This window comes from Nematolebias whitei, chromosome 1 (assembly GCF_014905685.2).
Source record: "Nematolebias whitei isolate Nwh7 chromosome 1, NemWhi1, whole genome shotgun sequence".
NCBI classification, from domain to species: domain Eukaryota; kingdom Metazoa; phylum Chordata; class Actinopteri; order Cyprinodontiformes; family Rivulidae; genus Nematolebias; species Nematolebias whitei.
In genome coordinates this window covers 90,952,437-90,967,740 of record NC_056498.1, presented here as the reverse complement: position 1 = coordinate 90,967,740, position 15,304 = coordinate 90,952,437, and the positions used below count along the sequence as shown (strand labels likewise).

The 15,304-nt window shown below is 44.4% G+C and overlaps 1 pseudogene; it reads right to left on the bottom strand.

The window, feature by feature from the left end:
* Positions 1–7,211: 7,211 nt before the first annotated feature.
* Positions 7,212–7,330, bottom strand: LOC119421343 (annotated as a pseudogene).
* Positions 7,331–15,304: the final 7,974 nt, after the last annotated feature.

Sequence of the window (15,304 nt, the reverse complement as noted above, 5' to 3'; positions counted from 1 at the left end):
CACATGTTCATCTCTACGAAAGTAACTGCAGGTAAATCCTCCATTTTCTGTTATAATTACAGTGTATGCTTAATGGTTAAATTAAAGGTTAACATTAAATCAGGTTATGTTTATTTGTCATATGCAGGTTAACACAAGGTTAACAGTACAATAAAATATTCAGGATGAGGCGAACTGATTTGATTCACTAAAACAATGAACAAACAAACAAGAAATACTAAAGCATTCAATAAGTGTACAAAATAAAGTACCAAAAAGTGAAAAAGTAAATACAATATTTACAAGGCCCTAAAGAAAAAATAGTAAATAACATGGTAGAGTATAACAGTGCAAGTAGGATGAATTTGTATGAATAAATATTCCAGCTTAAATTCACATGATGTGTACTGCACATAACTAACAAACAACACAGGTTGTGTGACAGGTTATTTTAGTTTGTCCGAGGTTAGCTCAACCTGTGTTACATTTCCTCATGGGCGAAGCGATCTTACCATTCATATTTGATAATGTTCTTTTAGAAACAATTCCTGAATGTTGTTCATACTGTGTTAATGCTACATGTTTGTCTCTTGACCCTACAACGGGGTAAGGTTACAGTAGACCTAGCCCATTATTGGAGTTTTAATTAGGTATTTTAAGCTACAAATAAACATGATGGATGTTGATCATATTGCTTTATGCTAGGCCATTGGTAAGAAGGAGTGATTATTATTATTATTGTTTCATACTGACTAGTGATTTTTTTTCCTAAAAGTTAACTTAGGCTACACTGTGTTTCTTAGACTGTGGCTAGGATGAATGAGAGAAGTGGAGTGTGCTCTATTCACACAAGGAGAGCTGTTGGTCAGGCTACTCCGTGTTGTGCCATTAACTCTATAATAGTTATTGAATCAAGTTTTACTTATGTAGGCAAAACTAAATGTTAAACAGCCCGTTAAAATACACCAGAATGCAGGAAATGGCATCTACTTGATTCAAAATTTTCTGGGGGAGGACCCCCACACCCCACCCACCAGTGTGCCCCTCCCCTCCAATCACATTAAAAAAGCTTCTGATGCCAATGGTCACTACATTGTTCAAGAGCCATTGTCATCACTGGGGGCTAAAAGTGCCCCTAAAGGGCAGATTCTAGAACTGCCCCTGATGTAAGCTTATGATGACGTTTGTAATAATAGGTCGTGATCTAAAGTGGGCCAGTCTGAGGCTGAAACTCCAGGGCTGAAAATGAGTCCCACTCTGGCCCTGGGAGCAGCACAGAAGTTCTACGCACCTCTGAGTCTAGAAGATGTGATGATGCATGACGCACTTCTTGACACTGGCTCGGACTTGACACTCATGTCCGCTGATCTTTTTGAATCCTTGAGTAATGCTACAGACGTTGCGAACAAAGACCTGAAAGTTCAATTTTGTAACATGAAAGTACAGTTGTACTCTTCAGCTAACACAATTTTGCCCTCAGTGGCACTATTACAGATCTCCATTGGTCATATGACCCTGGTACACCCTGTGTACATCTCAGACTTTAAATCAGTCCCTCTTCTTATTGGAAAGGATTTTCTTGACAGGCTAATGCCGTTAATCTGCTTTCAAACCCTGAAGATGTGGACACAGGTACAAACACTGCCAATTTCATTACCTCAACAGTTCCATCCATGTTATGATGTGCTGGAAACCACAGAGAACTCGGATGCAAACCAAACTGAGTCCAAAGACCAGACAGGTAATGATCATCTAAAAGATGCTCCAAACACACAGCCAAGACAACCGTTGGAACAGTTTCTACCTGAAAACAAAGTTCTTTGTCCTCTGGACCCATCAACAGTCGCTGAGTCCATGACACTTTTCTCAAACATGACCTTTGACCCCAACATCATAGGTCCAATAAAAAAAGCACTGATAAAGCACAAAACGGTTCCTTCACCATGAACAAAGCATCTGAAAATACAGAACTAAAACACAGTGTTGTGTCCATCGACCCTGCATTATCTGAAGATCTTACAAACCTTCAATCACTTGATCCTGCAATGAACAAACTCATTCTTTGTCTTTCTGACCCAGTCAAAAACGAACCGATGGCATCAGACTTCGACAGCTTTCCAGAGTTACTTGATATCTACAAAGTTCGTTCCTCACTTACGTTGGTCAAGGGCATCCTAATGTATGTTTCTGATGCAACCACTTCACCTGTGTTCGTGGTTCCACGCAAATAAAGGGGGGTGAGGAAGGATAACGCCCATGACTTTCTCTTTTCTAGACACAAAGGAGTCAAAGCAACACTCAGTACTCTAAAACAGGTCACCTTCTGGCCTGGAATGCGTAAAGACACCACTGACTACATCAAAGAATGTTCAAAATGCTGTCAACCTCAAATGATCAAACGTTGTATGGGGGGACTACAACAAGAATTCCCTGAAAGTCAAAAACAATTACATCTACAACAAGATGAACTAAAATTCTTAGGGAAAATCCCCAAAAAGCACAGTACACATCAATGACGTGATACTCTATCATCTAGATACAGGACAGTATCGTTGCAATATTGACAATCCTATGTTTTCAAAACACACTCATTCGAACCGGACTCAGACATGGTTGAGCATATACAGTATATCTATGTGTGAAAACAAAACTGAGAAAACTAACAGAATTAAATTATAAAACCACTAGTTTCTAGTGGGGGTGAGTCAATGAACCCCACAGTTACTAGTGGGCGTGGGGGGTGAATTGAACTAACACTGTTAACATTAGCATCACCAATCTGCATGATCCCTAACCTTGTTGTGCTCCAAATCCTGAAGTGATTGTTGAGCTAGACTGAAGTCCAAGTTGTTTTAGGATCTATTTTGATTGTTGTCGGTTAATTGGTTGCTAAGTTTAGTTCTGAAGCTACATTTTGAAAAGGGATGGGAGTGGGGAAAGTGTCACCCTTCTTCCTCCACCATAGACTGTACTTATTGCTACACCCTTTTTTGTCCCTCCATCAGAGGAGTACCTGAGGGAGTTGCATGTGTGTTGGTGGGACCCTAGAGCCTTTTCACGCCTCTCCTCGGATGGCTGGGTGTTGGTGGCTATGCATGAGCCGGCTAAAGCAGGCCTGGACCGTATGCTGGCAGTTGAACCTGCCGTTTCCTCACTCATCTTTTCTCCGGAGGAGGCCCTGCGCCTTGATGTTCGGTGCCCACATGCTCAATGTCGCATTACAGATGACTTCCTCTATAAAGCTTATAATGCCAGAGCGCGTGCCGGTCGCCTCTGTAATTCCTTGGTGCAACTCATGTTTGCCCCCTCTGCGTCCCTTCAGGACACTAACTGGGAAACGACAGCAATGGGAGTTGTCAATGCAACGCTTCAGGCCTTTGCTCTGATGACCAGAGAACTGGGGCATGTAATGTCATTCTTAGTACAGGCTTGTCGACAGGTCTGGCTGGCGCAGTCAACATTGAGTGAGTCATGCCGCAGGACCCACATTAGTGTCCCAGTGGTACCAGGGGAGTTGTTCGGTTCAGCTGCATTAGAAGCGTTGGAACAAACGGTCCAGGGACAGCAAAATAGACAGCATCTTTCAGGTCTCAGCAGGGGAATGTCCCCTCCACCCTCTCAGCATCCAAGGTGCCCATTGGCTGGCCCCAGCATTGGGGTGCTGCCTCGGGGTTATGATCGGCCGGGTAGATTTTTTCCTCGTGCCATGCAGCAGAGACCTAGTGGAGACTGTCGTGGGTCAGTCCGCCAATCAGCCAGGCAGGTTCAGACCACTGTCTCTGGCCACGCCCTCCCCCCTACCCCCACCTCAGGGCCCCTAGGAGCTGTGAGGGAAAAAAATTGATGCCATCAGGCTGACAGTCAGATACTTCTCCCATAAGCAGCTCAGTTATTGGGCTGTTCAGGCCACGGACCCATGGGTGGTTGCCACCCTGACCCAGGGTTACCAGCTACAGTTCTGACGGCGGCCTCATATCTCTCACCTATTTAAGGCGACTGTAATCGCAGACCTGGTGAAAGTCCAAGCACTGGACCAGGAGTTTTCTGCCCTCCTGGCCAAGGGTGCAATTGAAGCAGTAGATCCTATATGGCATCCCAGAGGCTACTACTTTGGCACCTTGTGCCAAAAAAGACGGGACGGTTTTGTCCCATTTTAGACCTAAGGGGGCTCAACCAGTATCTGAAAGTGCTGCCCTTCCACATGCTCACGACAGCAGAAATTCTGTAAATTGTTACGAGGGAAGACTCGTTCACATCTGTAGACCTAGAAGATGTGTACTTTCATGTGCCTATTGCAGCAGACTTCACAGCTTTCTCAGGTTTGCCTATTGGGACTGACACTGGCAGTTCTGGGCATTTCCGTTCGGCCTTTCTCTCTCCCCAAAAATGTTCACTCAATGCTTGAAGGTAGTCCTCTCCCCTCTGCAGGCCGACAGGGTGCAGAGGGGAGATGATGATTGACTTCTCTGCGCCCCGTCTCAAGCATGTGCCTATCGAGATACAAGTTGCCTGATTGCTTATGTGTCCCAGTTGGGCCTCAAAGTGAAGTTGGAGAAGAGCTACTTGATCCCTTTTCAGAAAACCACCTTTCTTGGGGTGACTGTAGATTCACCTTCCACGAGGGCTTGCCCATTTATTCAGAGGGTGAGCGACATACTCCAGTTGGTATGTCAGTTCAAGTTGGTAAATGGTACAAAGGACTGTATTTATAAACAACAGAAACATAAAACAGGACCTTGACACAACCTGAGAAAGATGTGTTGGCAAAAAGACTAAACTTTGCCATCTCCCCACAAGAAATACCTGTTGTGGAACTATTCACGGCCACTAAATCCACGATTAGGAACAACAACTTAACGGAAGCAGAGGCAGAACAACTCAGAATGAAAATATCAGCAACTCTCTCCAGTGCCAAACCCCCTCCTTCTAATCTCACACCACAGGAAAGGAAAGTTGCAACATCACTCAGCCAGGACCAAAATGTCACCAGTTTACCAGCTGATGAAGGAAGATGCACAGTAGTCCTCAACACTTCTGATTATCAGGAAAAAATAACTACACTACTGAGTGACAGCAACACCTACGAGACTCTGAAGAGGGACTCAACTAGCATATATAAAAAGAAAGTCACAGATTACCTACAAAAACTTGAAAAGGATAAAACAATCAGTCTATCTTTGTATTATAGATTGTACCCAGGAGAAGCCACTCCCTGTCTTTATGGACTTCCTAAAATCCACAAAGAAGGAACACCACTCAGACCCATCGTTAGCAGCATGAACTCAGTGACATACAATATTGCTAACCATCTGGCTGGTATTTTAGCTCCTCTTGTTGGAAACACACCTCATCACATAAAGAACTCCATTGATTTTGCTAACAAAGTTCACCATTTGAAACTAACCCCAGGAGAAACCCTTGTATCATATGATGTGACTTCTCTTTTCACTTGCATACCCATCTCTGAAGCAGTAGAAACAGTCAGAAAAAAAACTTCTCCAAGACAAGGACTTAATCAACAGGACCAACTTCACCCCGGACCAGATCTGCACCATGTTGGACCTCTGCCTCTCCACCACTTATTTCAAGTTCAACGACAGTTTTTACAGACAGAAGCACGGCTGTGCCATGGGATCTCCAGTGTCGCCCATTGTTGCCAATCTCTACATGGAGAAAGTGGAACAGAGAGCCCTAAACTCCTTTGAGGGAACAACGCCAAGCCATTGGTTTTGATATGTGGATGATACCTGGGTCAAAATCCAAGCCAAGGAAATAGAAGCGTTCACCAGACACATTAACTTGGTCGATAACAACATCAAGTTCACCAGAGAGGATGCAAACGACAACAAGCTGCCTTTTTTGGACTGTTTGATTCAGATGGAAAGAGAGGACAGCCTCAACATTGAAGTTTACAGAAAACCAACCCACACAGACCAGTATCTTCTGTTTGACTCCCACCATCCACTGGAACACAAACTCTCTGTCATCAGAACTTTACAGCATCGGGCTGAACGCATCCCCACAAAGATAGAAGGGAAGGAAAAGGAACAGAGACACATTCAAGAAGCTCTCCAAACGTGTTAATATCCTAACTGGGCTTTTGTCAAGTCAGCGAGGAAATCTACAAAACACACTAATAAACATAAAAAGGAGAACAACAGACGGAAAAACATTGTTATCCCTTATGTTGCTGGAGTATCAGAGAAATTCAGAAGGATTTTCAACAAACAAAACATCCCAGTACATTTCAAACCCAGCAGGACTCTCAGACAGAGGCTGGTCCAACCTAAGGACAGAACAGAGTGGTGTAGTGTACTGTATGTGGTCCAGTGCAGCGAGGACTGTCCAGAGCTCTACATTAGAGAAATTAAACAGTCTCTTCACAGATGCATGGCTCAACACAGGAGAGCCAGCGTTCAGGACAAGATTCAGCTGTTCACCTCCACCTCAGAGATAAGGGACACTCTTTTGAGGACCAAAATGTGCACATTTTGGACCGCGAAGACAGATGGTTTTAGAGGGGGTGGTGAAGGAAGCAATTTATGTAAAAAGAAAAAAGCAGTCTCTTGACAGAGGAGGAGGCCTCAGATTTCCACTTTCAAAAACTTATAATGCAACTTTAAGACTGATTCCCAGCCAGTTTTCACACCTGATGGGAACAGAGGGGCCTCGAATTAGAGTAACGAAGACTTTAAGAAACCCCTACTGTTAAGGTGTTAAGTTGTGAATTGCCAATCTACATATGTGTGTGTGTGTCTTATCTCACTCAGCCTTATAACCTGAATCTCTCACTCACTGCTGTTTGAATTGAGAAAGCTCCTCGGATGAGGAGCGAAACGTCTTCTGTTACAAATAAAGTCCAGTTATTTTTGTATTGAACGCTTTTTGAATTCATCATGTCCTGGATGACTGAGAATCTTCACCAGCAGACTGTACTTATATAGCACCTTTCTATCTTATCGAGATACTCAAAGCGCTTTACACTACAAGCTTTGTCCTCATTTACCCATTCATACAGTACTCTACTAGATCTCTACAAAGCTAACTGAACAAATCATTCTAAGAGATTACAGTGCTTTATCACATTCATACACTGATGGGACACACATCAGAGGTAACAAGGGTTCAGTGTCTTGCCCAGGGACACTTCGGCATGTGACTGCTGGTGGATTCGATCCCCCACCTCTTGCATTGGAGGACAACTGCTCTAACCACTCAGCCACAGCCGCCCCAGCTTACGACACCTGGTATTTCTAGGCAGTCTCCCATCCAAGTACTAACCAGGCCCGACCCTACTTAGCTTCTGAGATCAGACAAGATCAGGCATGTTCAGGGTGGTATGGCCGTAAACATTTGGGCAGGCTCTTGCCCTACGCCACGTTCCTACAGCTGTTAGACAAACTAGCATTGGTCACTTGAGTTGTGCCCTTAGGTCTGCTGTCACTGTGCCCCTTGCAGAGGTGGCTCAACAGCTTTCACCTGAACATCAGGCTGTACAGGCATCGCAAACTCATGATAAAGTGGACATGCCTTTGTGCCTTGATCCCATGGAGAGACAGAGGTTATCTATCCAGGGGTGTCCCCATGGGTATAATTGTGTGTCGCAGGGAGGTGGTCACAACATACGCCAGCTCCACAGGATAGGGTGCTGTGTGGCAACATAGAGTGATCCAGGGCTGCTGGTGCTGGAAAGATGGCTCCAAGTACATACATTTAATTTTACCGCTTGCTCTTGCTACGATTGGATGCTTTTCCCTTCCCCTCCCTCTCCGCTTGGCATTGCTGCTCTGTCTGTCTGTGAAACTGCTTCTAAGCCTCTCTTGCATATCTTCCGAAACATAATTATGGACTTGTTTTGATGAGTTTGTCCCTCAACACAATTCATAACATTTCTTCGAAGAGAAGACAGGCTTTAGGCGAGCCGAGTTGTCCTGTGGGCATGCACACAGCGGATATCTCATCGACATGGAAGACTTGATGATGTGTCTATCTCTGCTGCCATTTGTGGATTTTAAAGATGCATATTTAATTGGATTTACGATAACTGGTTCCTGCTTTTTGGATTTGGCTGGTTGCTAGTTTTATCAAAAATCAAGAAAGTTGTCTGCAGCAAATTTGGACCCGATCATGATTGCCTTCATGATGGCTTGGTTCGTGCCTCGAGTACCCAGACTCAAATGCATTGGGCAGAATGGATCAGATCTCGGGGATTTTAGTCAGTCATGTTCCATCGGTGTGGCCATGTAATTTGGACATTTCGGAACCGTTTGGACCAACACAGACTCAAGGTAGATGTCAATAAGTTCTGCCTGTCCCCAAAACAACTGTGTGTTTATCTGAATTTGGCTCCCTTGGCTGGCCTTGAAGGCCATCTTATCTGAATTCACCTGGAGAACATGTGATCTGACGCTCACCACCCCATCCCTGAGGAATTTCCAACTGATAACCACATGAAACTAGCTGAATAAACATTGTGTCATCATTTCAGGACTCTTGGATTCTCATAGACATTATTCTTGGCCATTCCCCGACATACCTTGAGAATGTTTACGGATCTCACCAGAGGACACTGGCTGATTATTACATCCTTATCAGAACTCTTAAAGTGCCCTCAAGAGCATCTATAGACATGCTCACCGCTCTCATCGTCTCTACCCCCCCCTGCAGAACGTCTACATCACTATGTGCTTGTTTGTGCGAGGTGTTTTTTAATATCAGAGTTTTTCTTCTCAGGCTGGAAGAAAAAGTCTGATAGGAATTTTTTCGCTTCCAATTCCTACATGCGTCCAGTTTCACTACTTTTTGTCTGTATAAAGAGATCTCACTTGTAAATGAGTCTTCTAGGCTCAATGTGACTTATCTGTCTAAATAAAGGTTGAATGAATGAATTAATATATTGGAGCTGCATGTCGTGAATCTGGCACTCAGGCACTTTCTACCCCACTTGGAGGGGAAGCGTGTCCTAGTTTGGTCAGACAACACCTCTGTTGTCTACCACATCAACCATCAAGGTGGCACCAGGTCAGCACAACTTCTGAAGGTATCCAGAGATCTCTTGGAATTGGCCTTCCCTCACCTGTCCACACTATGGGTGGTGTACTTACCAGGGCTGCCCAACCAGGTCACAGACTTTCTCTCATACAAGGTGTCTGCCCTGAGAGAGTGGTCCCTGCACACAGGTGTGTTTCTCAGTATCTGGGACCTCTTTGGTCGGGGGAGATAGATCTGTTTGCCATGGAGGATTTGACTCATTGCCTTCTATGGCATTCCCTTATGGGGGCATTGGGTGCACTAGGCCATGATGCGTTAGCTCATCCTTGGCTGAGGGTCCTCTTTCATGTGTTTATGCTCCTTCCTCTAATTTGGCGTACTCTTTAGAGAATTCTCAAAGAGGGCCACAGGATGTTGCTGGTGGCTCCATGTTGGCCAGCACACCCATGGTTCCCACTGCTATGGAGTCTGTGTCACGGTGTCCCACGGTGTCTTCCAACTAGGAGGGACTTGCTGTCTCATTTGAGAGGACTGATATGGGACCCCAATCCTCAACATCTCGGACTGTGAGTGTGACCACTGGAACACTTGGACAGCAGCTGACTGGAATTTCAGATCCTGTCAGACGCACCATCTTGAGCACCCTCTACTCGTCAGCAATATGTAAACATATGGTGTCTATTTTCCCAGTGATGCTCCACCCACAATGACAACCCAACCTCCTGTACACTACCCACCATCCTATCATTTCTCCAATCCCTTCTTGATTAGGACCACTCCCCTTCAACATTTAAAGTATATGTAGTGCTGACATTGATAGCTGTACAGTGGTAAGCCACAATCTAGTTTCTCTTTTTCTACATGGCACTTGCAGGTTGCAGCTGGGCTCCATGGGCACCAGTTTGGGATTTGCCCTTGGTTCTTGAAACTTTGTGCCACCCTCCATTCGAGCCCTTGGCACAGGCAGACCTCAAGTGGCTCTCAGGTAAGATGGCCTTTTTGTTGGCTATTGTCTCAGCTAAAAGGGTCATCGAGCTACATGCCCTTTCCATCAGCCCTTCATTTCTCAGATGGAGCCCTAATGACTCTGCCGTTACCTTGTGGCTGAACACTACATTTGTACCTAAGGTGTTTTCTTGTTCTCATGGTAACCAGCCATTGAGGCTGGCACGTTTTCAGTCAGGGGAGACTGGCAATAGGTCTGGGTTGTTGTGCCCAGTGAGGGCACTGGAGGCATACATCGCAGCTACTGCTGCTATAAGATGGTCAGACCAGCTGTTCTTGTGTTATGGAGGCCCTAGACTAGGTTGTCCTCTTTCCAAGCAACATCTTTCCCACTGGATTGTGGATGTCATTTGCCATGCCTACGCTGCAGGATGCAGCTCCTCGCTGGTCATGTGAGGGCACACTCTACCAGGAGTGCCTCCACTTCCTGGGCAACCTTGAGAGAGGTTCTGCTGGAAGCGATATCTGCTGCTGCATCATGGGCTTCCCTAAGCATGTTTACCAGGTTCTACAGCATCAACGTGGCCACCCCTCATCCTCTGGGTCAGCTTCTTCTGCAAGGGTCCTCTGGGCCTTCCCAGTGAGGTTTGTGCTCAGGATTCCTTGTGACATCACTGGTATTAGTCATCCAGTGCTTTCAGTACTGCCCACTAGTGGTCAGTAAGGATGAAATAGAACGAAGGTTATGTATGTAACCATGGTTCTATGAATCCCAGATGACTGCCAGAGCATCGCTGCCACTCAGAATCCTTGCGTCCGTGAGAAGGTTCTATAGGATGAGAGCTACAGATGAAACAGGGCTATATACCCCCTGGCTAATCATCTGACATGTCATAGCTGTGACTTTTTTGGTATTACTAGTCGAACGGCGCATGTGCGCAGGGAATATTCAGTGCTTTCAGCACTGCCCTCTGGTGGTAATCCAGGATTCATAGAACTGTGGTTACATGTATATACGTAACCTTCATTTTCTCTGCCTCTCAGGCCAGGAACTCGAAGACAGTAATCACCTTCCTGCTGGGTATGGTTTGGTCGCTGGATTCTGTCATGATCTGGTATCAGGTGTGTCAAACCCATGTGCAGGAAGGCTACAGGAGACTCCAGGTAAAAAGTTTAATATATTTATTTTAAAACTGCTAAATCAAAAATGCTGACTGGGCAGCCTACTCACTTAGTTAGGAGAACAGGACGGGAGACAGATCATGAAACCATGGAAGAACAATCCAAATACAAATGACAAGCCACAAGGGAGCTGAATATATGCATACACTAATGAGGACAAATAACAGACACCTGTGGTGATTGGTATTGGACGCAGGTGAGACAAGGGCTGAACACAAGAAGGAAGAACACTGAAGGGTGAATGAAACATAAGGAAATAGAAAATATGGGACAAAACCCAGAAACCCCACAGGATTGGGTCACCACAAGTAATTTTAAATTTCTGTTGCAGGTAAATAAGTGTTTCATTTAAATGTGCTCAGTAGTTAATGATATATTTTTCCAACAGACAGACACATGCACTCACAGACAGACACAGACAATATTGTGGCTCATTTTCACCTTTTGGTGGTGGTTGATATCAAAATACAGAGGACAGATGGAGCATACAAACCTATAACAAAATGTAAACTCACGCTGTGCTTCTCTTGTGTCCTGACTGGGCTAATCTAGTCCTTAGTGAGAGACCATTGATTTCTTCAACAAAAGACTGGAGCCAGGAGCACGTCTTGCTTCTAACCCTTCCTTACATTCTCGACCTGAGCATATGTTCAAACCCAACCCAATCAATGGCTTTACTCCAGAATCGATTACTCAAGCTTTGGGGTGTCAGATGTGATATGGCATCACTTTTAGGCTGGTGGGGTAAAGCTACTGTCTTCAAAGCTTTAGCTTCTTGTAATTATTTGAATCAAGACTTTTAGATGTTGAAAATGAAAAGATATAAGACATGAATCCACCTGCCTTACCTTTTCCGATTTCAGTAATATGCTTGATTTGTTCCTGATTTGCTTTTAATTGTTTATAACCTCACTGTTAACAAGTTGCGATTGTTTCAACGGGCTATGAATTTCCTAAATTCTTCAATCATCAAATATGCATCAGATATGAAGGTAAATGGTAAATGGTAAATGGACTGTACTTATACAGCACCTTTCTATCTTATTTCAAGATACTCAAATCGCTTTACACTATAGTCTGTGCCTCATTTACCCATTCATACAGAACTCTACTAGCTCTCTACAAAGCTAATTGAACAAATCATTCTAAAGAGACTAATCAGAGCTTTAGATCACATTCATACACTGATGGGACACACATCAGAGGCTATGAGGGGTTCATTGTCTTGCCCATGGACATTTCGACTTGTGACTGTTGGTGAATTCGAACCCCCAACTCTTGCATTGGAGGACGACTGCTCTAACCACTCAGCCACAGCCACCCCTGTGTTGTTACATGTAAAACCATCCATCTATTCATTATCTTTACCAGCTTCTTCTTTTTCAGGTTGTTGGGGTCACTGGTGCCCATATCCAGCAGTCACTGTGTGAGAGGCGGGACACACCCTGGACAGGTCTCCTGTCCATCACAAGGACACATAGAGACAAACAAGACAAACAAACATTCACTCTCTCACTCACACCTAGGGACAGTTTAGAGTTACCAATCAGTCTAACTGAGAGAACATGCAAACTCCACCCAGAGAAGTCCTGGGCTGGGATTTGAACAAGCAACCTTCTTGCTGAGAGGCAACAGCTCTATCAACTGAGCCATGGTGCCACCCATATAAAACCAATTGTGAAAATAGTTGTATTTGAACAGTGTTTTGAGTTGGGGTGTCACAACAATGATGTTTATTAAACTGTATTAGTTTGTCTTTGACCTTGTCCACACGGAAACACAATTTTTTAAAATAATATTTTTGTCATTTTTAAAAAAAGCGCAGTTAAAAAAAATGCCTTCATTCACACGGAAATATCAAAACTGACCAAAATACTTCATTAATTACAGTATGCCAGGTTTGTATGAAGTGCTGTATCACTCAATACACCAAAAACAAGGAAACAAGAAGGGGAGCATCAAAGTTCATGCTCAATAATCCAGGTTAAAATAAATTCAGCAAAGTTAAGTCAGGCCCTCTGGCCTTTTGAATGAAAGATGAAACATTTCAACAAAAAAGAAACTATCCACAGGACCTGACTTATATTTGTTAGATGTTTTAACTGGATTACTGAGTATGAACTTTGATGTTTTGAACCACTTTGGCAATGGCTGCCTCAGATGAGGTAACGGAGGAGAGGGCAGTCTCCAGAAACCATCTTATCACCATCAAATTGGCTGGCTCACTATGTGAGTGTGCTACTTATGGGACTGAGTTTGTTGTGGCTCCTAGAACTGATGAAGTCTTTTGGATGAAAGACAAAACATTTCAACAAAAAAGAAACCATCCAGAGGACCTGACTTAACTTTATTGGAAAATGGGAAGCAGGCACCTAAAGCTTACGTAGTGGGTGTAAGATGTAAAACATCAGGAAGAAAAGGGTGCCCTCAGGTCGTAGATTAGGCTAGACGCAATATTGTTTTTAACAGGTTGAGGCTTCAAAAGGGTGTTGTTTCAAGATTTTTTTAAAACTCTGGTACTTGTTTTTAAACAAGATCCTTTCAGGGCTTCTAAACATGGATTCTGTGTGGACAGGGAGTACTTTACAAAACTTTTTAATAAACCACAACCTAATCAAAGACAGCAACCACACATTCTCACAGTTTTAGCTTCTGAAAAAGTTGTTTTTGTTTGTTTGTTTCCCAAACTACTTACAGGGATGCCATAACTTCTATTCTATATATCCTTATTTTCCTGCACTCGCTCTCGTGCAAGGCGGATGCCTCCTCTACCTCTCCCTCGCCTGTTCTCGTCCTGCCTTTTTTTTTTGCTCTCTGTCTGTGTATCGGAGCTCCTGTTATACATCTTCTGAAACTATCATGGATCTGGTCAGCTGGACTTTCGACGCAATCGACAAAATCTTTTCAACAAAGTGACAGGGTCCTAGAGAGCCCTCCTGCCCCACTGAGACTCACACGGCAGGATATGTCATGGATCCATGGGGAGTTAGGGATCTGATGTGTCTTTCCGTTTTGTCTCAGGAGGACACCAAAGACGTTTATATAATTGGATTAATGATAGAAGGGTTTCTGCTTTCTGGCATCGGCGGATTCCTATATTATCAGCTATTAAGGAAGACAGCGGCAGCAGTTTCAACCATGGAAAAACTGTGGGAATCCATTCCACTGATCCATGTTATGAGTCTCCCTCAAGGTTGAACCCACCACACTGACAAGTCCCTGAAGCTGCAGGTAGCTTGCGATTCTCATAAATTGCCTCCACCTTTCGGTTTAGCTTGTAAATCAGCTGATTTTGAGTACTTACATCACAAACCAAACCTTCACACTGACTCGGAAGCTTTGCCATGTCCGAAATTGCTGCCGATGTCTTCTTCAAAAGTCGACCAAACAAAGCTCCGCGATGCCAAAAAGCAGAGTCCCTGCTATCATAAATCCAAATATGTAAACGTCTTCAACATCCTCCTGAGACAAGACTGAGGCACATCACACTCCCCATGGGTCCATGACGTACCCCATAGCATGTGTCTCAGCTGGACACGCAGGTTCTCCAAGACCTTGTCGTTTTGTTGAAAAAAATCTCGTCAATATAGTTGAATGCCCAGGATACCAGATCCATCCATTACTTTTTACCCGCTTCTTCCATTTTGGGTCATGGGGGTTGCCGGTGCCCATGTCCGGCAATCATTGTGCGAGGGGTGGGGTACACCCTGGACAGGTCACAAGTTCATCACAGGGCCACATAGAGACAAATGAGACAAACAACCATTAACTCTCTCACTCACACCTAGGGACAATTTAGAGTTACCAAACAGTCTAACATGTATGTTTTTGGTCTGTGGGAAGAAACCGGAGTACCCGGAGAAAACCCACGCATGCACGGAGAGAACATGCAACTCGACCCAGAAGGGCCCGCGGACCGGGATTTGAACCAGTGACCTTCGTGCTGAGAGGCAGCAGCTCTACCAATTGTGCCACCATGCTGCCGATACCAGATCCATAATCTTAATTTACGTTCGGGAGATGTGTACCAGGCACTTCAGACACACAGAGGGCAAAGCGGGAGGAAGGAAAAACAGGGGAGGAAAGACAAAAGCAGCCACCTCGAGCGAGAGCCAGAGAGGAAAAACAAAAATCTAATCTGGCCATTTTGGATCTTGAAAGTACCAGCAGGACTCAAGGCTGACAAGTAACAAACAGCATGCCTGAA